This window comes from Protopterus annectens, chromosome 7.part1 (assembly GCF_019279795.1).
Source record: "Protopterus annectens isolate FY-2018-M chromosome 7.part1, PAN1.0, whole genome shotgun sequence".
Classification (NCBI taxonomy): domain Eukaryota; kingdom Metazoa; phylum Chordata; order Ceratodontiformes; family Protopteridae; genus Protopterus; species Protopterus annectens.
The window spans coordinates 109,991,531-110,015,373 of NC_056740.1; the positions used below are offsets into that span (position 1 = coordinate 109,991,531).

A 23,843-nucleotide genomic window follows, 5' to 3' on the forward strand; every position below is an offset into this window, starting at 1 on the left:
ACTACCGCCCCATTAGCCTGACGAGCCTGGTCTGCAAGGCCATGGAACGTATCATCATGGAACTCATAAACAAAGACATTGGTAATCTCCAAACTCTGGACCCTACTCAGTTTGGATTTGTAAAAGGCAGATCATGTCTCCTAAACCTGATTGACTTCTTTGAAGCAGTCACCAAAGCCATAGATGAGGGTAAAATGGTTCACACAGCTTATCTAGATCTCGCCAAGGCTTTCGACACCATCCCCCACTCTGGAATTATAGATAAGCTCACTAAACTAGGTATAAATCCCTATGTCACAAGATGGGTTGCCAACTGGCTCACGGACAGAACCCACACTGTGAAAGTAGCAGATTCCAAATCCGACATCAGACCAGTGACGAGTGGAGTACCACAGGGTTCAGTCCTGGGTCCTCTCCTGTTTGGTATCTACTTCTCTGAAGTGCAGGCCAACACAGAAGGTCTTTGGCTAACAAAGTTTGCAGATGACTGCAAACTAGGAGCCATAATCGAAACTCCTAACGATGTGGACAAACTACAAAAGGGCCTCACTGAGACAGATACCTGGTGTCAAAGCCATGGCCTGAAGCTCAATGCCAAAAAGTGTATTGTCACCCCCTTTGGTAAAAACTCTGTACCCATGAACTACCATATAGCTGGTAGTCTACTTAATGCCGAAAATGTGATGAGACCTTGGGACACAGGTGGACAGTAGTCTCTCCTTTGATAATCACATCGCCACAGTGGTCAGGAAATCCTTCTGTGTGGCTCATCTCATCACAAAAGGATTCTCATCCAGAAAAAAAGAGGTAATTTTTCCCCTCTACTCATCATTCATTAGACCCATTATAGAGTGCAATGCCCCTTTTGGTATGTACCTCACAAGACATCTACAACAACTGGAAAGACCACATAAATACCTCACAAAGACGATTACTGGCCTCAAACAGATGCCCTATGCAGACCGTCTCAAAAAGCTACAGCTTTACTCCATCGCATACCGCCTACTCAGGGGCGATCTCTGCCTAACATACAAAGCTATGTCAAACCCAGAGCTGTTGGACATGCTCCACTTAAAGAAATGCCAATCTCTCTGAGCTACACGCTCTAGGGACCTCAACCTTGTCACCACAATAAACAGAACATGCTGGAGGGATAGATTCCTGTCCCAGAGACTTCCCATACTCTGGAACAGACTACCTATCTATGTAAAACAGAGCTCCTCATTAGCACTCTTCAAGAAAAATCTTGATGATTGGATGGGAGATAGGAAATTCACCCCGGGGATCACTTCTGTGGCTCTGCTCGACAGGGGCACAGGAAAATAATTTTCTTGGGTGGCGAAAGCCAGGGTACATTTTTTGGCTAGGCTTGTATGGGCCCTAGGGCCGATAGCCTAGTACCTACCTATGAACCTATGAACCTATGAGGGCTATGTACAGCTGAACTATAATTTCCTTGTATCTGAATGCCATACTTTTACTTATAACTTGTGCTACATAGAAATACTTCCTCACCACTGTGGATGCATGGTGGTCAAAATTCAAGCTACTATCTATTTGTGTAACTAGATCTCTCAACTATGTCTACTCTGTTACAATTTGCAGCTGTGTTTGACTTCCCAAAGGGTATGATAATGCATTTTTTCACATTTAGTTTTAGGCCATGATTCTATATAATTGGAGGATTCAATGATTGACCCCAGCTTGCTTGCAGTCAACCGCACATTTTGTCATTCAGAGGCCTTCCATATTAGTCTTGACTTCAGAGAAGTATATTCCAAACAGGATTGGCTCCGGCAAAGAGCCCTGTGGCACACAACTTGTAACTGGAATCTTGCTGGATGTGGAGTCTTCCATTCCATGAGACATTTGGCTATCCAGTTGGTGATGTAGGGATTTATGACCAGTTTTGTGAGTTTATTTATAATACAAGAGTGGGGAATTGTGCCAAATGCCTAGGCCAGGTCGAGGTGGGCAGTATGTACTGTTAGTTGGACATGGAGCAGCTGAAGCATGTCATACTGTTTGACGAGCCTTGAGGTGTGCTTATCCTTTATGTAGATAGATACACCTACACCTTTAACTCTTTGATGTTCACTGAGTGATTTGAACGTTTAATAGGCATTATAACTATGTCAGAGTTTTTGTTTAACCATGTTTCAGTTACTTCATAGATGTCATCATTCTCCAAAGAGAGGAGAGCTTCCAGGGAGTGCAGTTTCTTGTTGAGACTCCTAGCATTGAACAGTAACACCTCTAGCTTGTCCAGAGTAGCTTTTGCTATGTAGGAAGGCTTGGAAAGATCAGGGTGTACTGCAAGTACTCATGTGCTTACAGCTTGGAACACAATTACGCAATGCTTCTTGCTCTAAATGACAGGCATCCTAATTCTCAGTATTCCAGGCCTATTTATTTTATTTTACATTTGTTAACCAGGACAGTCTGACTGGATACTTGTCCATTTTCAATGGAGGCCCGGGGAGAAGAGCTTCATACATACATACAGAAAAACTGTTACATTAATCAAGTTAAAGCACTGTTACAGATACAATACATAGGATAAAAGTCATTCATTCTGTCATATATAAATCTAATTTGTTATAGAGTAACAATTAGCAAGCAGTGTAGGGGTGGCCAAAAGACCTCTTTAGCACATGTTTATATTGCCAGAGTTACTCAGGATTAGGGCAAGGACTTAGCCATTGCCTTTTAAAGTACTGTTTTAGATGTTTTTTGAATTGGATTAGAACGGGTTCTGAAGTAAGCTCAGCAGGAAGTGAGTTCCATATTTTGCCAACAGAGTTGGCATATAGACAGTCTCCAGATGAGTTGTTGCTTTTGAGGGTTTGGACTAGTAATTTGTAGGATGAATGAAGTGTCTTCAGTTAGCTGTAAGGGTGATAATTTTTGTAAGTATGGGTGTGTTTTCAGGTTGGTAGAGAATTTTGTGTGCTACTATTAGTTGATTGTACTGAAGTTGGATAGGCAATTTTAGCCACCCTAGATTCTTTAGGTTCAGACAGTGATGTGTTCTGTATGCTGCTCCAGTGGCAAATCTAGCAATATGAGCAGCGCAGCGAGAGAGTTTATTAAGGTCAGACTTACTCAAGTTTCTGAAGAGAGGGGATGCATAAAGGAAGGTGGTAAGTAGATCTGTATGGACAATTACTGTCCTAGCTAGTGGAGTGAGGAAAGGTTTGATCTTGTATAGTGAGACAAGTTTTTTATTAACTTTTTTAATAATTTGATTAATATGCATATCTAACTTGAGGTTATTATCAACTGTTGAATTATTGAGTTAGCTAACATTCATGCCATGACTCAAATTAACTGCAACACCCTGGCAGAGGACTAAACATAATCCTAAAACTTCCACCTTGTCCATAACTAAAGCACTCCCACTACCTAATCCTAAATTACCTTCCCACTCCCTAAAATGATCCCCCCTCCCTTCCTAGACTTAAATCACCACTCTCAATTGCTGTGGCTGTCTGAAACTCTAGATTACACCCCCACCTCCATACTTCATTCCCATAGCAGCTACTTGCCTTGCTCTAACTCAGCTACTGTGTTCAAGCCAGGAGTGGCAGCTATACCTCTGCAAAATTAGATATGGTTACACACTAGTATGCAAAAAAGTTATTTACAACTAAGCCCAGAGTTTTCTTCAACTACTACAATGCAGAAGTAAAAGTTCTATTGTTTGTTAATGCAGCAGTTAGAGGTTAAGATAAGGTATTGGCTGAGCTGATGAAAAGCAGTCAGAGAAAAACTTTGTGATTCTTTTTACATCTAGGTAGGTTTGACAGAAATTATAATTCAACATAAAGATGAACAAAAATATAGTAAACATTTTTTTTTCAGTAAAGACAAGTACATAGTACAATGTGCATTTATTTTCATTTTTCATTGATTAGTGATAGTGAAGCATTTGTTTCACCTCCTCCATGCAGTTAATCAACATTATACCTCTCAACCTCTTAGAGCAAGTAATCTGGACAAAACCACAAATAATGGGGGGTGAAGGACCAAAAATAGGGACACCTTTTAAATATTGCTCTTACAAACTTAGAAAGCTGTTAGAATTACAGGCATTGCATTAGCATTAATTTTCTGAAGGCTATGATCATGTCTGAAATTCAGATGTTTACCATTATTTTTTGACTTAATTTCTCATTGATTTGCCATTGATCTTCTAGAAAACCACAATTTTGTGAGAAACAAACCAAAATTATAATTGAAAAATCTGGACATTCTGCGAAAATCTGGACAGTTGAGAGGTAACAGTGAAAGCATGATGGTGTAGGTAGGCAATCTGTGCCTGTATAGTTTTTGTGTCGTCAAGCGTTTAGGGTCAGGCATCTGCAATAAGTGCAAGAGCAAAGTTGGAGAGTAGGATAGTTCCAAATTAATCTAGATCTTAAAATGTATGGCTCTCTGTAGGAACAGAGTTCTATACTGCAGATATAAACCTTGCAAACAACTGTTAAATGGAGGAAAGAGTAAAAGGGGAAACTTTTTTCTCCAATATTTTGCAATCACTCAAAAATATCAGTAGTCCACTCGTTTTTTCAGAATGCAGTCTGAATGATAACTTTAATCTCAACAGAATGCATTAAAAAAGAAAGACCTTTGACCCATGTATTTATTTAAAGGTGTGTGTGTGTGTGTGTGTGTGTGTGTGTGTATATTTTTTTTTTCTTTTTTTTTATCTCTCCACTTCTGACCAAGGCTCCCCAACAAGGTCACTATCATTTTTCCTCCATATTGATAGCCGGCTCATTCTTTTCCTAAGCAGGATGAGAGCCCTACATCCATTTTGTTCCATGTTCAAGCTGACAGTGCATTGGCTTGTTGAATCGTCTTTTGAAAGGAAAGTTGAGAATCAACAGGTTGCTAATCAAAAGTGGGGATTCCCTTACTTAACCTCCCTGCAGCATCTGGTAGCTTTTCTGTAGTGTCACTGTTCTAGAAATGCACCCCAAGAAGAGCATCACTCATTTAGAATGTCCATCCCAGGCTTTTGTCATGACTCACCCAAGCCAATAACTGCTGGTTTTAGTATCCCAAGCACTCCTACTTGAGTAAGTGGCATATTAAACCACATCATCACCCTACCATGGGACAGGCAAACCTGCACCTGCCGCTCACTTCCAGTGTCCCCAGACAAGGTTGATTTAACCCTTAAGCAGTTATCTGAACCTGGGCCATCTCAGTTTTGGTTATTGCTTTATCTGTCTATGTCACAGGACCATGGCTCTAGTTGCAATGGAAAGTTGTGGATCTTATTCCAAGAATATAATAATTAAAACTGTAGAGTCATAAACTTGAGAAGATAGGAAAACATTTTGAGCAATGGAATAGGCTATGTGGGTAGATAAGAAAACAATAGTATAAGAAAAATACCAGTGTAAGTAAAATAGTATTAGTATAAGTTATGTATTAAAAGTAAAGGGGAAGTATTACAGAAGTAGAATGTAGCAAGTAGAATATGTAAGGAATACAGCAACTATTGTTTTACTATATCGGGAAGAAGATTGCTGGAGGCTGGACAGATGGTTATGAGGGCTGACAAGAAGACACTACATAAGGAGGTGATAATGAGGAGGACAGGATGATGACCAAATAAGAATAAATAGCATTCCCATCTTTATGACTGAGTCACATGACTAGGCTACATTAGTCTTACCCATAAGCAGGTAATTGATGACTTATATAACTAATGAAATATAGGCTCGGGATAAAAATAGCTAAAAGTACCAAACAGATACAGGGGAAGAGTTGGGGCATAGCTACTCAAGAAAGATGTCCTAAACATAAGATAGAGGATCCATGAGGTGTTTCAGAAACAAACAGATGTGATTTACATTCCCAAACATGGTTGCTATGGTGAGGTTGTGAATTATTGTTCCATCAGTCTGACAAGTCTAATTGAAAAGGAGTTTGAACGAGCACCACTCTCATGTTTTCCAACTTCTACTACACAGTTGTACGACATCACTTAACATGTGTTTATTTTAGGATGATGCTGTTTGAGCAATCTATATTTCTATTCCAGTGTGATTAAGTCTTCTAGGTGATGTTCTGTATATGGAGTTACAGAAGACAGTAAAATCCTGGGGTAAGCAGTCGCTATCAAACAGAATGTATGCATTGATGGTGGAGATTACATTATCTACAGCAAATATTGTTAATGCAAGTGTACTTCAGGGCTCTGCCTTGGGATATTTTCTGTTTAGCTTGTTGATGTCCACCTTTTCAACAAGTGGTGATGTTTGGGTGAGGAGGTATTTGGATGACACCAACATTTTTTATGATTGTAACAAATTTCTCTAACTAAGGCATTACAAAACTGTGCTGATAACCTTTATAACTTGTCTTCTTATAACAATGCATTTTTAACTAAAAAAATGTAATGTGATGCAATTTGTTTAGGATAGCAACAGATATCAATGCATAATCCATTAATAAATCATCTCTGTAGTAATTTCAGATAACTTTATTGGCACTCTTGTAGATAAACTTTGAGGATTTTAAACCCATGTCAGTTTTATAGTAAGGAAGTTCTTTGACATAACGAAGTACAGTCTTTGCTTAATCGATATAAGGTGTTGATTTCTCTGACTGTAAACTGGGCACCAGCAAATCTGTACTCATATTCCTGAAGTACTTGCATGGATGTCAGCAAAATATATGCCAAAAAGAAAAGGTCCCAAAACAGAAACATGTGGGACACAGTTAGTTACAGATTTACATTTCCAGAGAATACCTGCAACTTTCACTATTTGTGTTCTGTCAATTAACCAATTTGCAATCCAGTGAGCATTGTAGGGATTTATGTTGAGTTTTATTAATGTCTATGACATCAATGTGGGAGATGTTATCAAAAGCCTTGGCCATACTGAGAAAGGTACTATGTAGTGAGAGGCAACTGTCAACTGTCTCAGTATCCTTTACAAAGAAGCTTACCAGATTTAGGAGGTAGGCTTGACCTTTCATAAATCCAACCTTGTTATTGTCAAGTTGAGTAACATTGTCTATGTCTGCATCTTGAGTTGTTCCATAGGTTTACATATAATGCTGGTCTGGTATGAGATACTTTATGGGTTTAAATACAATGTACATATAATGCTGATGAGAATGATGTGCCTAGAGCTAGCACAATCTAAAGAAGAGTGAGCATTGTGTGGGGATATCAGTAAAGTACTTCCCAGGCTTCTGGATAATCCCCACTCGCTAAGCTACAGTTAAAAAAGAATGAGAAGAGGTTCAGACTGTTGATATTTAGCACCGATGAGGATACATCCTAGTATGTTGTCAGGACCCATGCAGGTTTTTATTTTTAGTTCTAGATAGGGTTTCAAGGATTTGCTCTACAATGATTTTTGGCAGAAGATAATATAGTGTGAATAGTGGGAGTGGTAATATGAGTACATGGGGTAAAATCTGAAGCATATTTTTCTGCAAAGATACCTGCTATAACCATTGGCTCAGAGAAATTGTGTTATTGAGGATAAATTAAATGCATTGTGTGCTGTTGTTTTGTAGTTTCTTAACATATCTGAAGAAAGATTAATGAATCATTTTACTGTCTATATATTCACTTTGTATTCACATTTAGCTTTTTTCCTATTGGTTACTAATTGTCATGTGCTACAAGATGTTCAAACTAACTATGGAATTACGTGGACCACTACAGATAGGTATCTTTGCATTCAAACTACCACTCATTTTAGCAGTATTAGAACACTGAACATAAACTCCTTTATTAGGGAATGTCAGGAGAATTTTGCTTCTTGGGCAGCAATTAAATTGTCATTCCTAGCCCATATAGCCACTATTAAGATCTTGATACTACCACAATTTCTGTTCTAAATGTGCTTTATATCAGATTTATCTCTACATTGTTTAACATCAAGATTACAGAAACTAGACTAGCTCTACTTTATGCCTGGAACAACTCTTATCCAAGGCTAGCAAGGAAGAAGCTTATTACTCATAGGAAATATAGAGGTTTGGTTTTACCATATTTTTGCAGGTATGCTATGGCCTTAACTTAACCCACTAGATCATAGCATGAACTAGACCTGTACCTTTATCTGTTGTCCTTGAACTCTGTCGAAAATCTCAGCAAAATGCTACCTTAACCTATAAAGACAGTAAGATAGTCTGGCACCCTATGAGACATGAGACTAAGTTTAGGAATGAGCTCAGGGGTATGGGGGGGGGGGGTTGCTGGACAGAAGATTATGTCTTTCAGACTGTACAAGGACAAACCATATGGTATACATACATGTCCATCCTATGTGGTGGTGGGACTGGATCTAAGGAGATATGCTTTACTTATAGATTTCAGGTCACCTAGCCGCAATGCCCCTACAAGTCAGGTATGGTGCAGAATGCAATGCCACAGTGCTAATTTGCCATGGGGGAAATATCTGTAGCTAAGTAGCCTAAGCAGGACCACAGGCATGTGAGACAGCTCCCTCTTGCATTGGGCAAAAGGAGTTTACCAGATGGTCAAAGTAATTCATGTATTTTGCCACCTGTTCACCAAGACATAGATGACTATAGCCATAAAGTGCTTTTGAAAGAAAAAGGTCGCTTTTCTTAGACTTCCAGATAGAAAGAAGCACTAGAAGAACAATATCTGTTATGTTGTGTCTTTGGTCCTACAACCAATGAATTTGCACATTTCAAAATACTGCATTTCTGTCAGATTTCTTAGGTCCAGCTGAAAAAGAGGGATCGGAGGAAGTGGAAATACTGAAAATTCACTTAATTCTGAGATGTAGAGTATGAGGCACTATATGGACAGTTCACCCACAGGAAGAACATACTATCACTGACAGAGCAAGGATTCTGGACTATGCTAGAAAATGTCAAACTAACTTCTTTGGAGGAGAATTTGTTAAAAGTTCAAACAAGGGTCAGAGCTCTAATTTTTCAACACTGGAAATTTTTTTCAAAAAAAATTATGAGAGACATACATTGTTTTAGTAACATCCTATGTTCATCATTGAAGTCTGACTCTAAACTTGGAACCTTAAAATGGATTTTGGTCTATCTTTTTATATGCTCTGGATAATCTTGTGCAAAGGTAGTGTCATTATTAGGTTGTGTTAATAAGGTGCTTTCAGCATTATATTTCCTAAAGGTGCTCATAAGATAGCTACTGGTCTGTTTTAGTACATTTTAGAGACATAGTGAATTTGATCATTTGTATTTATTCAAGATATAAGAGTTCTGCAATATGGCTTTATTTTTCAACTTGACACTGCACTTATAAAAAAGACAGGCTGGTCTTTGCAACTTTTGAGGTGTTAGCAGAAGTCAGAGGTGAGACATGCTACCTTTTCAACTGAACTGATGGTGTGGTTCTTGAAGAATTTGCCTAGGTAGTCTTAGAGCTTTAGCAGGTTAGCCATAGACAAGTCCCTAAAGACCGATGCATTTGGTGGGTAGAGAGGGGGATACCACGAGGCCAAAGAGAAATGATGACTGTAGTCCAAAGTTTAACAATTTAATTTATGACATTTATTGTATTGAATATTTTTGTGGCGTAATTATGACAATCAGTGGATGGGCAATTAAACTCTGCTAACATGATGACGTTAGATTTGATTTTTATATTCTGTAGTAAGTTTGTTTGTAATAACCTTAAGTTCAGGGTGGTAGTTATCACAGTCTTCTGGTGGCAACAATGGGTATCTGCAGGAGGAAACAATACTTAATTTGATATTGCTGGGAAATATTTAGATCTCTAAGAAATCCAATAGTGGATTGTGGGTAATCTAACATGATATGATGGAGTTTCTGCCAAAAATTGATACTTTTCTGCAGTAACCATTCGTCTGAAAGCAAGATAAGTGCTCAACCCTAATATGTATATATATATATATATATATATATATATATATATATATATATAGAGAGAGAGAGAGAGAGAGTACTTTCCCTACACTACAACCAGGGTTCTTTAACTATACACTTATGGATATGTTCTGGTTTCACATTCTGGCATCTCTCTGTTTAAACTCTTTAACAATAAGTAGTACAACTCAGTGTTGTCGTAATTTGAGTTTTCTATGTTGGATGTCAAGAAATGGACCATGTCTATAAAAGGCACTTTAGGTAAGCACATTTTTCCACCAGTACACAGATGCTATTATAACAGGGTGGGCAAAAACCATTCTTGCCAAATCAGGATGCTCTGTCTACCATTTCATGCCAGGTTAGCCCAAAGTAGATCCCATCTGACAGAAGCCAACTGTTGATTATCAACTACCGATATTTAGATATCGTACTTGATGAAGGCAAGTTGATACTCAAGACTAGCTCCTTTGATGCCTCTGTTACAAGTATAGCATGTTCTGTCACATCTGTCTGCATGGAGTGCCTAAATCATTTGCTTCCACATTTGTTGCCACTAGGTCTTAATTATATTTCTCTAGTTTAAAGGTTCTCAAGGCCCTAGTGACATCATGGATGTTGACCCATGGCAGGAAACTCATGGCCACCTTGTTCTTGTCTAGAGTGGTGAATGAGGAGTTGGCACATTGAACCACAGAGTCAGCAATGTCTAGTATACTTCCGAGTGGTGGTTGGCTTTTATGGTATTAATAGCTGATGCCTGCCTCCCTTTTGACTAGTCTGGCAGCTATACAGACAGAGTGCTGATGGGTCTGATAGTAACTGTAGTTTCACAGGGAATTTCTAGGCTATTAATCTCTGAGAATCTTAAGAGATTCTTTGCCATTTTTTTCTGTATGAACAACCCAAAGGATGGCAGAACAGGAAATGCTGGGACATTTAATTATTGCCCCTATCCATAAGGGACATGGATGCTAAACTAGAAGTAAATTTGGGGTTTTCCATCTATTTATCCACACTCATTTGGAATTGTATAAGGGAAGTTCTTTAGTTTACATAGAGTGGAAGACAGTTCCATTGGTTCATAGGTTGGTACTAGGCTATCGGCCCTATGGCCTATACAAGCCTAGCCATAACAATTCCCTGGCTATTTATTCCAAAAAAGTGGTATCATCTGTGATATAAACCTATTCCCTCCAGCATGTCCTATTTTTTTTGCAAAATAAATTACAATCCCTTGAGCTGGGATTAATGCTACCATTGGACTTGTAAATGTGCAACAGTTCTGACAAGGTAGGGTCTGTTAAGGCTCAATATGCAAGGCAGATGTTGCCTCTTAGAAGCCTGTATGATGCTGAAAAAAGAACATGGCTTTGCACAGTTTCTGTGGTTTAGGCCCTTGATTTTTTTAGTGAGAAAGTTCTGTGGTCATTCCAGTTGTTTGAGTAGGTACATATCAAAAGAGGCATTGCACTCAGTGTTTGGCCCATTGAGAGCCAAGTACAGTGGAATGATTACATTTCTTCCTCTGGACACCATACACTTAGATCTAAGCTGTGCAATGAGAATGGGCTTCCTTACCACATAGGATATGTGTTGGTAAAAGAACAGCTCATTGTTAATATAGTTTCCCAAGTCCTTGACTACTTGATCAGCTTTGAGGGGGCGTGCTGTCAATATGATAGTTACAAGGGAAAACATGTATCCTGAAGGATACTATTACATGTTTCTTGACATTTAGTTTTAGTCTCTGTTTTTTGACACCAGCTATATGCTTGGGAAAAGCTCTCTTACAGGATCTTTGTGTCCTCTGCAGAGTTTATAATCACACAGTGTTTACAGTCATCTACAAATCTGGTCAGCCTTAAATCTTTATCATTTATGTTGACCTCTGAGAAGTAAATGCAAACAAGGAATGGCCTGCTAGTGACAGATCAACTGGGGGAGGTTGAGTTGCCCAATATGACATACTAGGCCAGTTTGCCATCCAGTAGGTTCATAGGTTCATAGGACCATACTAGGCTATTGGCCTGGAGGCCCTTATAAGCCTAGCCAAGAATTTCACCTAAGTTCCCACAAAGTTAGCACCTGTTTTCCCTGTCCAGCAGGGACACAGGTGGGATCCCAGGGGTATATTTTTTGTTTCCCATCCAGTCGTCCAGGTTCCTCTTAAAGAGGACTACTGAGGTACTCTGCTTGACATGCAGAGGAAGTCTATTCCACAGATGGGGGAGTCATTGAGATACAAATCTATCCTGACAACCATATGACTTGTACTAAGGGCATGCATTTTTCCCTCTAATCAAGTTGCTTATTTTTTGTATGGATAGGACACAATGCCGAGATTTTTGTCCATAGATTAGTATTTACTTTAGGAAATCTAATAAGGCTGTCAGTAGGTACATTTAGAGACATGTGAAGGGCAAGCAGGAGGGACATAAGTAATAAGAACTGCAAGCTAAATGTAAAGACATCCAAAGACTCTTCATCCCCAGCACCGTTTACTAGGCATCTACTATAGTTAGACAAATTATTGTCAAGGGCACATTTTTCCTTTTTTTTTTTTTTTGTGAGGGGGGAAGCAAGTGGTGCTAGAGAATGTAGACTGAGTATCAATAAAGCAAGGGATTTGGACTTTGGTAGTTCAGTTGAAGTATTCCATGTGTGCAGAGGTGGAATGAGATGTTGATTCCCTATGTTTTTCACTGGGTGCTCTGGTTTACTTCCATATTCCAAAGCCATTTTGTATGTGAATATTTGATGCTCCAAACTACCCATACAAGTGTTTGTTATGAATGAAAGACAGACAGACAGACAGAGAGAGACTTACAGATTGAAGGAGAAGTGTGTGCACAGCCTGACATGGTGGACTAGCATCCACTGGCATACTATCCGTAGAGTAGTTTCTCTGCCTTGCATTCACTGAATGCTGGGATAGCATACAGTGACCTTCAACTGGATGAAGAGAATATCAGAGAATGAATGAATGGATGGAAGGATCAGAGCATTTATGAAACAAAATTCAGAATTTTATTTATACTCAATAATATGTATTTTGAGGTCTTTAATTAGCTCCTATTGCAGAAAGGGTCAAAGAGAACAGGTTACAGGGGTTTGGGCACATGTGCAGAAAAGATGGAAGTCTAGTTGAGTTAAAAAGGAATTAATATTTAGCTTGGAGAGTTTATCTGTGATACAAAGTATGGGATGCTGTTAAATGCCTTTGCAAAGTCTAGATATACAGTGTATACTGATTTGCCCTCCTCCACTGCATTAGTAACCATCTTGAAAAAGTCAACCAGGTTGAGTAGACAGATCTGCCCTTGATAAATCCAAACTGGTTTGAGATGAGAGTTTATACATTATCTTTGTCATTATTTATTAATTCCATAACACTCCTTTCATGCCCTTACAGTTGATGCTCACCAGGCTTATGAATCTATAATCACCCGGGTCTGTTGATGCCTTTACCTTGTTCAAGGAAATTATTGTTGCTGTCCTACATTCATCTGGCATAAAACCTGTTTAGAGGCTGGTACTGAATAGCATTTGTAAGGAGTCTGGCAACTCCTGCTTCAGACTGGTCAGTAGGAAGCCTCAGTATGTTATTAGGCCCCCACAGAAATAGTGCTCTTGGAGGAGTCTATGGTTAATCGTTGAAAGGAATAACCATTGAATGCCACATCATTGAATGCGAAGCATTGAAACTCCATCCATCAAAAGTGCACTCCATCGAACCTGTGAGACAGGGAAAGTAACTGCTTGGCCAACACTTCTCTAAATTAACTATGTTTTTTCAAATGCTGTTACTTTTTCACATAGTTTAGAAACTTTAGATAAGATTTGGCTATACTATGTTCATGGAATTATGTTAGAATATTTACAAATGTCACAGATGTTGGCTGTTGAGCCTCCCCCCACTTTTTCAACACAATATCATCACATTGCTTCACTAAAGGTTGTAACCGTATACATAATCCACGTGGGGTTAAGCCCATGGCTGTATAAGCCCTAAACAGTTTAAAATGCCATACATTAGATCACAGATTTTTCATGGCTGCCATTAACTTTGTAAATGTGTTTGTACACAAAACAGATATACCATTAGCCATTTCTTCCACATCTGGCCCCCAATACCAGCAAACACTGGCATATCATCCTTATCAGCTGTCAGCCTATTCAAAAGTCCTAACAATTCCATGTTGCTTGTTTTCAATAATCAAACACAAAAACGTAATATGTGCTGATATTCTAAACAGAGAAACAAACACTTGAATCAATGTATCATATGTTGTACGAAGAGTAGGATAAATAATAAAAGATGCTTGTTGAACAAAATGAACTAGCTGGACCCAGTGAATATATGCTTTACGAAAAATACAATATCACTTAAAAAAAAAGCTGTATGTTTGCACTAAATGCATTCATGTAGCTTAGCTTAAATATTTTTATAGGCAATTTTTAGAAAACATGACATCTAAATAGTCAGAATCACCACTTATATGAAGTGAAACACTGTGTCCCTTAAATGTTTATTTCACGATAGGTATTGACTGTGTTGTATGTTTGTGAGGTTGCTGAGGGAACTTCTGTCTTAGGTTACATTTACGAAGCCTTTATTGTTTAGGTATTTTACTTTTTAAGAGCCTCCACCTATGCAGGTCTATGTGTTTGGTCTGAGTTGTGAGTGATTTGTTTATTATGGTGTTGGTTGAGCTTTGCTTCCAGTAACATTTTATAGCTATATCACTCAAACACTGTGTCAGTTAATTTAATTACGTAGCTGCCCATAAACATGAGTCAATTGCAACACTGTCTCAGGATGCCAAATTTCAAACAAGCCGACTACAGAGAAATATGGAATGTGGAAGATCATGGTACTAGTTACTTATTACTGTGGACTAGAGAGGGAATAGGGCCTGCATACCTGTCAACCATACCAAATTTCTCGGTTTTTACCAGTTTTGAGGTCCAAATAATGAGGTGCCACGATTCCCGAGTGGCACCCCTGAATTTCCGATTTTCCAGGCTCTTTTTTTAAATTGTCATCCTTTGACCTGATGTCAGCTCCATGAATAGCTGGCTAGCCTGTCAGAATTGAGCTTGAGGACATGCCTGTAAGCCAGCAGGCATGCCGCTTGCAAGGGAATATTTTACAATGAAGAGAAAAACTGGCTGGAAGCCTGCAAGGGATGCCGCTCGCTAGGCTGCTCCATGCTCCAGGGATGTTTTTGTATGGTTCATTCATCATTTTTATTTATATACACAAGGAAAATGACAGATGTAGACACTAAAGGTCTAGGAGCTGAAATTATTTACAAGTTATCCATTTTGTAAGTTTGCGTAAATGGGACTGTCTCTGTCTCTTCAAATAAAGTTACTTGTCTCTTTCTCCTTTGAAGACTGGTTGCTAACTGATGGTAGTTACCTCATCCATGGGTATGTTTCTTGAATGCTTCTATGGGTGTGCTGCCTCAGATGTAGATTTAAAATGAGTTATTTCAGAGGAAGATCTGAAATGTCAGAATTAGGCGATCCCTTTCATGTATTTTTAAAGTTACTAGTATCTACTACAAAGCACAAATGACATATTTTATGATTATTTTTTTTGAAGATATGCAACTTTTCTTGGCAAAGAGGGTTTATATAAATCTGACCTTAAGCATACAGCAATGTATTACTGATGCAAGTAGGGCCCCCCAGATTTTTATTTTAATTTTCTTTTTTTAAAGAAAGATTACTATACCTCTTAGTTTGATACTGAAGTAACAAGAGACAAATTCTAGACAGAGCAGAATGAAATTTCTGCTTTTTTCAACACAGCTTACTTAGATGTTTACCCTATCAATGTTAAATAATGGCAGGTTAGAGCCATGTGTGACATTTAAAATACAGTAAAATAAAATTAAACTTAAAAGCAAGCTAGTGCAGTTTGGAATAACGGTTTAACTAAGTTACTGTTTATGTGAGGAATCCCTGATCTGGTGCAGCTGATACCAGAGATGCTGATAACTTAGAGGAAAAACTGTCTTAAGAATAAATTCTAAGATGATGTGAGCAAATTGGCCAGAATTCCTTTATCTAGGACACAGAACTTATCAGACTGAGCTGTTTTAGTTATCAGAAGTCTTGCAGAGTTCCTACAACTTTTCAGAATTTATCTATTTTTTTTCTTGGAAAAATGAAAGTCAATGTTATTACCTTTTATTGCCTTCTGTTGTACATTCCAGTAAAAGTTTCTAAGATGAAAGTTGTTACCATTAAATAAAAAGTTGAGCCATACAGTTTTTTAAAGTTTCAAACCAAGCAAAATAAGTGCCTTGCCAGCCTTTTGTTTCTAGTTTATATCTGAAATATAGTGTTAGAAATGCTAAATATATTACTTGCAATCTGTCCTTTAGCCTTCACACCAAACAATTGAAAGTCAAGTTTAAAGCTTGTTTATCAAACAGGCACATTTTTTCCTAAAACAAATTTAAGCACTTTGCCGCTGGCAGTTATTAGCGCAGTCATGCGATTGGTCATGTAGAGAGCGATAAAAGCCCTCTCGATGAAGTGATCGAAACTGACTGTCTCGCCTACACCACAGAATAAACATGCCCGCAAATAGCATCAGATATTCATGTTCCCTTTGAAACCATTGTAAAATGCCTTTTCCATGTCAGGAAGGATGGGAGGCACCTTCACAGGCTGCTGACTACGGTTTGGCAAGGTCTTTGCAGCAGTCCACCAGACAAAAAAAAGCACTGATGCAGTTACCTTAATAGGCATTGCATTTGTGAGGCCATTGAAAAATTCAGGCCAATATTCAGTCCTCATTAGCTTGCCACTGTTGCCTAGTCAGCCTTTATCTTTTGTAACTTTTGTACAAAATCTTCCTGGGAAAGATGTGGAATTAGATGACATATAAGTCATGTACTCCAGGGACATTTTTGTATGGTTCATTCGTTATGCTAGAATGTAATGTATTTTTCATCATGCTGCTTGTATAGTTTGTTCGTTTGTTCGTTATTCTGCAAAGCTGTAAGGGAATTGTGAAAGCTGCATTGTGTATGTATGTGTTCGTTATGCTGCAAAGCTGCAAGGGAATGGTGAAAGCTGCATTGTGTGTGTGTGTTCGTTATTCTGCAAAGCTGCAAGGGAATAGTGAAAATCATTGCTACACATTTAAAAGAAAATGAATGGTTACCCTTTACTACAGGGTCTGGGTGTCTGGGGCCATATTTTGGTTGCCTGCTCTTCAGTTTGCATTTGAAAGTTGATATCCCACAATTCCATTGGAGCGGGCTGTGTTACATAATTATGTATGCAAATTGTATGCTAATCAGTGTACCGATTTCTACCTATTTTTCATGGGACTTTGTCCAGATTTTTGATGTTTCCAGGGTGAGAGAAATGAGGGCCTGTGTGGCTTGGAGTTGATTTTACTGAAGAGTTACTGATCTGAAATGAACAATCTAAGTTCACACAAGAGGAGCAGCACACCTCTTAGCTGCTGTTTTCCTTTCATACTTCTGGGTACCTTAGATAAGAAGCCATCTGTCTTTATGCCTGCATCCATAAATGACTATTGACTTTCTCATTATATTTACAGAAGCAAACTTCAAAACTGAAAGCTACAACAATCCAGAATCTTTAATAAAAAGCTGCAATTAACAGTTTATAAAATATTTTATTGAGATTTTTGTAAAGCCATGAGATTAGTAACTGATGCATGTCTGGAAGTTCCCTTTAGTTCTGTCTCTTTTAAATGCACAGCACATAACAGTAGTTAACCCCACAATAGTTAGCAAAGGTCAAATGTGGATCTGGACATGTCCTATCTGTTCTATGAGGTGTTGCATTCTCAGTCAATCACATACACATTCTCAGTCAATCACATGCACATTGACTTTATACACAAGTCCAACCCCAGGATTCAAGAAGCTCAGTGCAAGGACGGTTTTAGCCTTGCACCGAGCATCCTCATTACAGATGGTGCAGCAGCAGCACCATATGAATATGCATGAGGGCACGCCGCCGCACCCTCGAAGTGCACATGAAATGTGTGCGAGTGCAGGGGGCATGTACAAGTGCTCTACGGAGTCCTATACATGCCCTGACAGTTGCACAACCTACTATGCTTGCTATTAGAGCCCGCCTCTAATAGTAAGTCAGTAATTCAGTGTCTGTGGATACTGAAATGTATGCTAAGCATACAAGAGTGTCCACGAACAGTGAAATAAAATCGGAAACACACAAGCACATAATGGAATATTGAGCCCCGTCCCTAGAACTTTCACAATTAGATTCCCCGTGTCCTTATTATACAATAGTATTGCTGCAATATCGAAGGTGTAAGCAAAGCGCAGCATGTTTGCGAGTTGCTGGCCTCCGCTGAGTGTAGCTTACACATCAAAATCATTCAAATAGAGAAAAACATGCGGCATCAATGTAAACATCAATAGTGTAGTGTTTAGAGCATCCACCTAATGAACAGGCATTCATGGTTTGAGTCCAACAATAGCACATATCATTTTCCATGTGGAATGAATGTCGTTTTGCTGTAAAACCGACATAAAAGAGTATTGCATGAAATGTTTAACTAAATTTCATTCAATAAAAGTGGCACTGTCATAATGAATAAGGCACTAGTAAGCAGGTGTAAGCACAAATAAGCAGCAGTAAACATATATAAGTACCAGTAAGCAAGTCTGAGTGCGCTTGTGCAGGTCTAAGCAGTGCCCAGCATAGGAAATGTATATAAGTATGTACAGATATATAATATATATACATATATAGATGTATATATATATATATATATATATATATATATATATATATATATATATATATCTGAAAAATGAATGATGTAACAATAAAGCATACAAAAGGAATGAGAAGGGAATCAACAGCAACCCCAGTATTATATAACGCTGTCAGTGTATGTCATATCAAGCTGGGCAGGAGTGAGCAAAGCACTGCTACTCACATCACAAGCAGGATATTACCAGTGGGAGTAACATTGCTGATCTGCTAAGTCTACTTTACAATCAGAGGGTAGTCCCTGGTGGGACTACCCAAAAATTGATAGAATGTTTGGCCATCCGACCATTACACAAGCAAGGGCAAGTATGTTCAAGGACTAAATGGTGGGAGAGCCTGAGAATACATGGGTTGGGACAACATACATGTAGGGCCCCTAACATGGAGAGGGCAATGTGTGGAGGTGTGTCATGGCTACAATAGCAACTGGACAATGGATGGTATGCATGTATGTTGAACTCGGGTGGGGTGGAGGAACTATGGGTATGAAATTATGGATCCAGGCGTGCCAGGGTTGGATGGGCTGCTTCTAATTGGACCACCTCATGGAGGTCAGCGAGTTCGTTATAAGTATATATGCATACACACATGCAGGCATCTATATATAGAAGTACATTCTCTGTAACACATTCATTCCATTTGCAGACATAAATATCATGAATGTGCTCTTACAAACCTCGACAGTAGATAGAATAATAGGTTGTGCATAAGAGGGAAGGGACGAAACTGCTAAAATGCAGAAGTGTGTACAATGTCCGAAGTCAGTGCTGTGCTGAAAAAATCAAATGTGAGGACTTTCTCACACATGAAAACATTCCGGTGATCTGCCTGCTACGGCAATGCCAATTACTAAACCGGTCTATTTGTAAAAGAAATATGGCGAACACGTACATAATTAGGCTCTCATGTGTAACGTGTGCGTTACCACATAGTCATACTTATTCATTTATTGTAGTATCATGTTAACGGGAGTAATAATGTAATGAAGTATAGAGTCTAATCTTGACATAAAGACATGCATGTCCCATGTGGGACAACCCAAAAATTGTGAATAGTGTCCTTTTGGTTGCTCATGTCACCAATGTTTGTGGACTAAAAGTTTGGGAGTTCTGAGGATACAAGTTTGGGAGTTCTGAAGATACGTGGGGTGAGTCAACCGATGGGATGGGTCTACAGGAGAAGGGAGTGTCCAATGTGCAGTGGTGTGCATACACCGCAAATCCAACTGGAGGATGGATGACTGCAGTGTTAGTGAGGTGTTGGGGTGGGTGTTTGGGGAACCAGGAGTCATGGGTATATGGGTATATATGCAAATGAAGCAGCACAGCAATAGTGTATTGGTTAGAGCAACCGCCTAACAAACAGACATTCCTATTCCTAATCCCACTGCATCACATACCATTTACAATTGGCAATCTGTACATGAACATATTTCGACATCTGTCTGCTGTATAACCTGTAAAATAACAATTAAAAGTGAACTGGAGCGAAGTGTCAGTGTCATAATGAATAAGGCACTAGTAAGCAGGTTTAAGCATATATAAACACCAGTAAGCATGTGTAAGTGCGTTTGCGGGGGTATGCATTGCTTTACAGACACACACACACATATATATATATATATATATATATATATATATATATATATACATATACATATATATATATATATATTTATATAGTTGCAGACATACATATACATATATATATATATATATATATATATACACATATGCATATATATATATATATATATATATATATATATATATATATATATACATATATATATATATAGATATATATATATATATATATATGTGTGTGTGTGTGTGTGTGTGTTTGTGTGTGTTTGTGCGCAGATATACACAGATATACAGCTATGATAGGAAATAGCACACAAGAATGACATATATTCACAGGCTATGCCAATGGAAGTGAGGGGCCCAAGCAAGAAACATGAAACACGTAGCATGACCTTCCACCCCCCCTCCCCCAGCCAGACACGGGAAACATACACACAAACCCTCAAATAATGTAAATAATCCACTGCTCCCCAGACCACAGGCAGGATACAACCGGGGGGGTGGGTACACAGTGCACCCGTGAAATCTAATCTTGGAACACAGACAGGAGCATCCCTTTCGGGGCACCCCAAAAATTGACAAGACCAAAAGAAGGTGATATGCCAAACATTCTGGCTGGGGTGTGTACATACCCAGAATACAAGGGTGGGAAAGCCTGATGACCCATGGGTCGAGACAATGTATGACATGGGTCCCGTGAAGTGAAGAGTGGGCAGCATGTAGTGGTGTGTTCAGACCCGACCAGGACCCAGAGTAAGGATGGGTGCTGTAGAGGAGATGCGGGTGGGGGACCTATGGGTAGCTAGCTATGGGTCTAGGTGTGCAGGTGTTGGCTGATGTGGGCCTATATGGACAGCCCCAGGGATGTAAGCAAATGTATTCATTGGGCAGAGATGTCGCCCAGCGAGCAGCCACACCCACTATGAGTCCCACTGCAGCAAAGTGTAATCTATATGGCAAGGAACGGAATAACCAGATGTAGATGTATATATGTAGAGGTATGTGTGTGTATATCTACCCATAGCGACATATAGATAAACCTCTCCCTCTCCGTAGTACAAATGTATACATACAGAGACAGAATACATATACATACCCACATATAGATATATACATATGCAGACACCCATAGACCCATATGTTGTTAGATATATATATATATATATATATATATATATATATATAGACAGCAATATATAAATATATACATCTATGCATACATATACAGATATATCTATATAGAGTAATATATATATATATATATATATATATATATATATATATATATATATATATATATATATATATATATATATATATATATATATATACATATAAATATATATACATATAAATATATATATATGTGTGTGTGTGTGTGTGTGACTGCAAATATACACATGTATATAGCTAGGATATGATACAGCAGTTACGAATTACATATGTTCACAGGCCGTGCATATGGCGGTGAGGAGTCCAATAACCAAACGTGTAACACGTAGCATCACCCCCCCCCCCCAGCTAGGCCAGTGAGTCATGCAGACACACAATAAAAGTAACCACACCACTGCTTCCCAGACCACCGGCAGGATACTACCAGTGGGAGAGACCTGCCAGGTCTAATCTTGAAACAAAGACATCAATGTCCCTTGTGGGACACCCCAAAAATTACTGATCATCGGAGTCAGTCCCTGTAATGATTAATCAAACCAGGCTGTAGACATACATGGACCAGTGGTTTGTGCAAGCCTGATAACTCATGGGTCAACACAATGTGCGACATGTGTCCCGACACAGGGAGAGTGGGCAGTGTGTAGTGGTGTGTTTATATCCCACCTGCACCCACAGTAAGGATGAGTACTGTAGAGGAGAGGCAGGTGGAGGAACTATGGGTATGCAATTATGGGCCTAGGCATGCAGGTGTTGGCTGACGCAGTCGTATTAGGACCACCCCGGGGATGTAAGTAATATTCCAAAGTGGGTATAGCTTACACCCATACCTCTCAACTTCTAAGAGCAAATCCACAGGACATAAACCATTGGCGGAACAAATAGGGACTATACCTCTCAACTGTCCCTGATTTCCAGGAACGTCCCTGATTTTGACTCAAATTCTAACTCTGTCGTACTTAATCCCTCCTAAAACTAGTGACTTTTGGAGGAAAGGTGGTGAATTACATGTAATCAATAATGACAACAATTAAGAGTTGTAAACATCATTTACCTCAGAAAATGTGTATTAATTCATATGCTCTGAGCCTGTCAATGTTTCAGGTTAATGGCACCGATATTTTAAATGTGTCCCTGATGTTGTCATGACTTGTCCCTGTTTCAGTTGATATTTGCCCCCAATCGTTTGAGAGGTCTGATAGGGACAGAAAGGACATATTCCACTTACAACCTTAGAAAGATGATAGAATAATAGGTATGCAGTAGCATGACTAGGCTGAAGGATGTGGGTTCCAAAACCCAATTACTTGTTTTTATTGAATGGTGTCAGTTCCCATGTATTAGCCAGACAGGTGCAGATTGTAAGAGGAACACATCAATAGTATGAATCAAACTCTGGACAGGCCGCGGATTATGTACAGTTGAATGGCATGCTTACGCCTAATGTGCAGCCATTCCCGATACTGTAGGCATGTAGTCCGATGTAATAGGCATCGCAAGGTAATATTGTAGTCCTCACTCCCACCCAGGGGTGTGAGTGTCAGATACAAACACCAAATGCATTGCATTTGCAAGTGCGGGAGCAAGCTGGTGTAAGCCTGTTTGGCCGACCGGTATGCGAGTATCACACTGGTGAAGCAATGTAGAGGTTAACTGAGTGTAAGAAACTGTAACCGGAGGTTATCATTGCTTAGCTCTGCACAAACCCATGCACATCTGCTCACAACTGCTTTAATATGCCTTAATCACTCCGTATCCAATGGTCTTGTTCTGACCAGCAACAAAATAAATGGCCTCTGCAAGGCTCGAAACCAGGACACTGCACACTACAGCCAATGTGATTTATCACTAAGTCATGGCAGATATACAGACATCGGATGTTATCACAAACATATCATCCAGCACAGTCATTCAACAGTATAGAAAATGTATTCCATCATGTAGATATATGTGTGTGTGTTTATGTCCAGATATAGATACATACATATATATAGACATATCAAGAACATCCCATGTGACAACAAAGCATTACAAAGGAATGAAAAGGGAAACACCAGCAATGCCTGTATTATGTAGTGGTGTTGTCCTTTGTAATATCAAGACTCCCTCAGACAGACATGTGTCATTAATACAGGCAAACATTTGTACATTGGCCATATACATCACTCTGTGCATTTTATTTACATTAACACAACAGTTCCTGTCCAATCATTATGTGAGAACAGTACTCTTGCAAGGTGCTGTGTGCGACATCATCATCATGATAAAGGTAAATGGGGTAACCATAGAGGGACCGGCACTGTCATGTGTACAATGGGGTCATCTGCATCACGTGTAACTGGAACCTTTAGGAGTCATGTGCATACCAGGATCGTGTGCCTGAGAGACAGGGGTGAGAACAACTGGAGT

At 39.0% G+C, this 23,843-nt stretch overlaps 1 protein-coding gene across 1 annotated transcript in view; it reads right to left on the reverse strand.

Annotated features, from left to right (window-relative positions):
- The window catches only part of ERC2 (ELKS/RAB6-interacting/CAST family member 2), a 6,021,505-nt gene that overhangs the window by 666,116 nt on the left and 5,331,546 nt on the right, over positions 1–23,843 (reverse strand). The window lies entirely within an intron of this gene.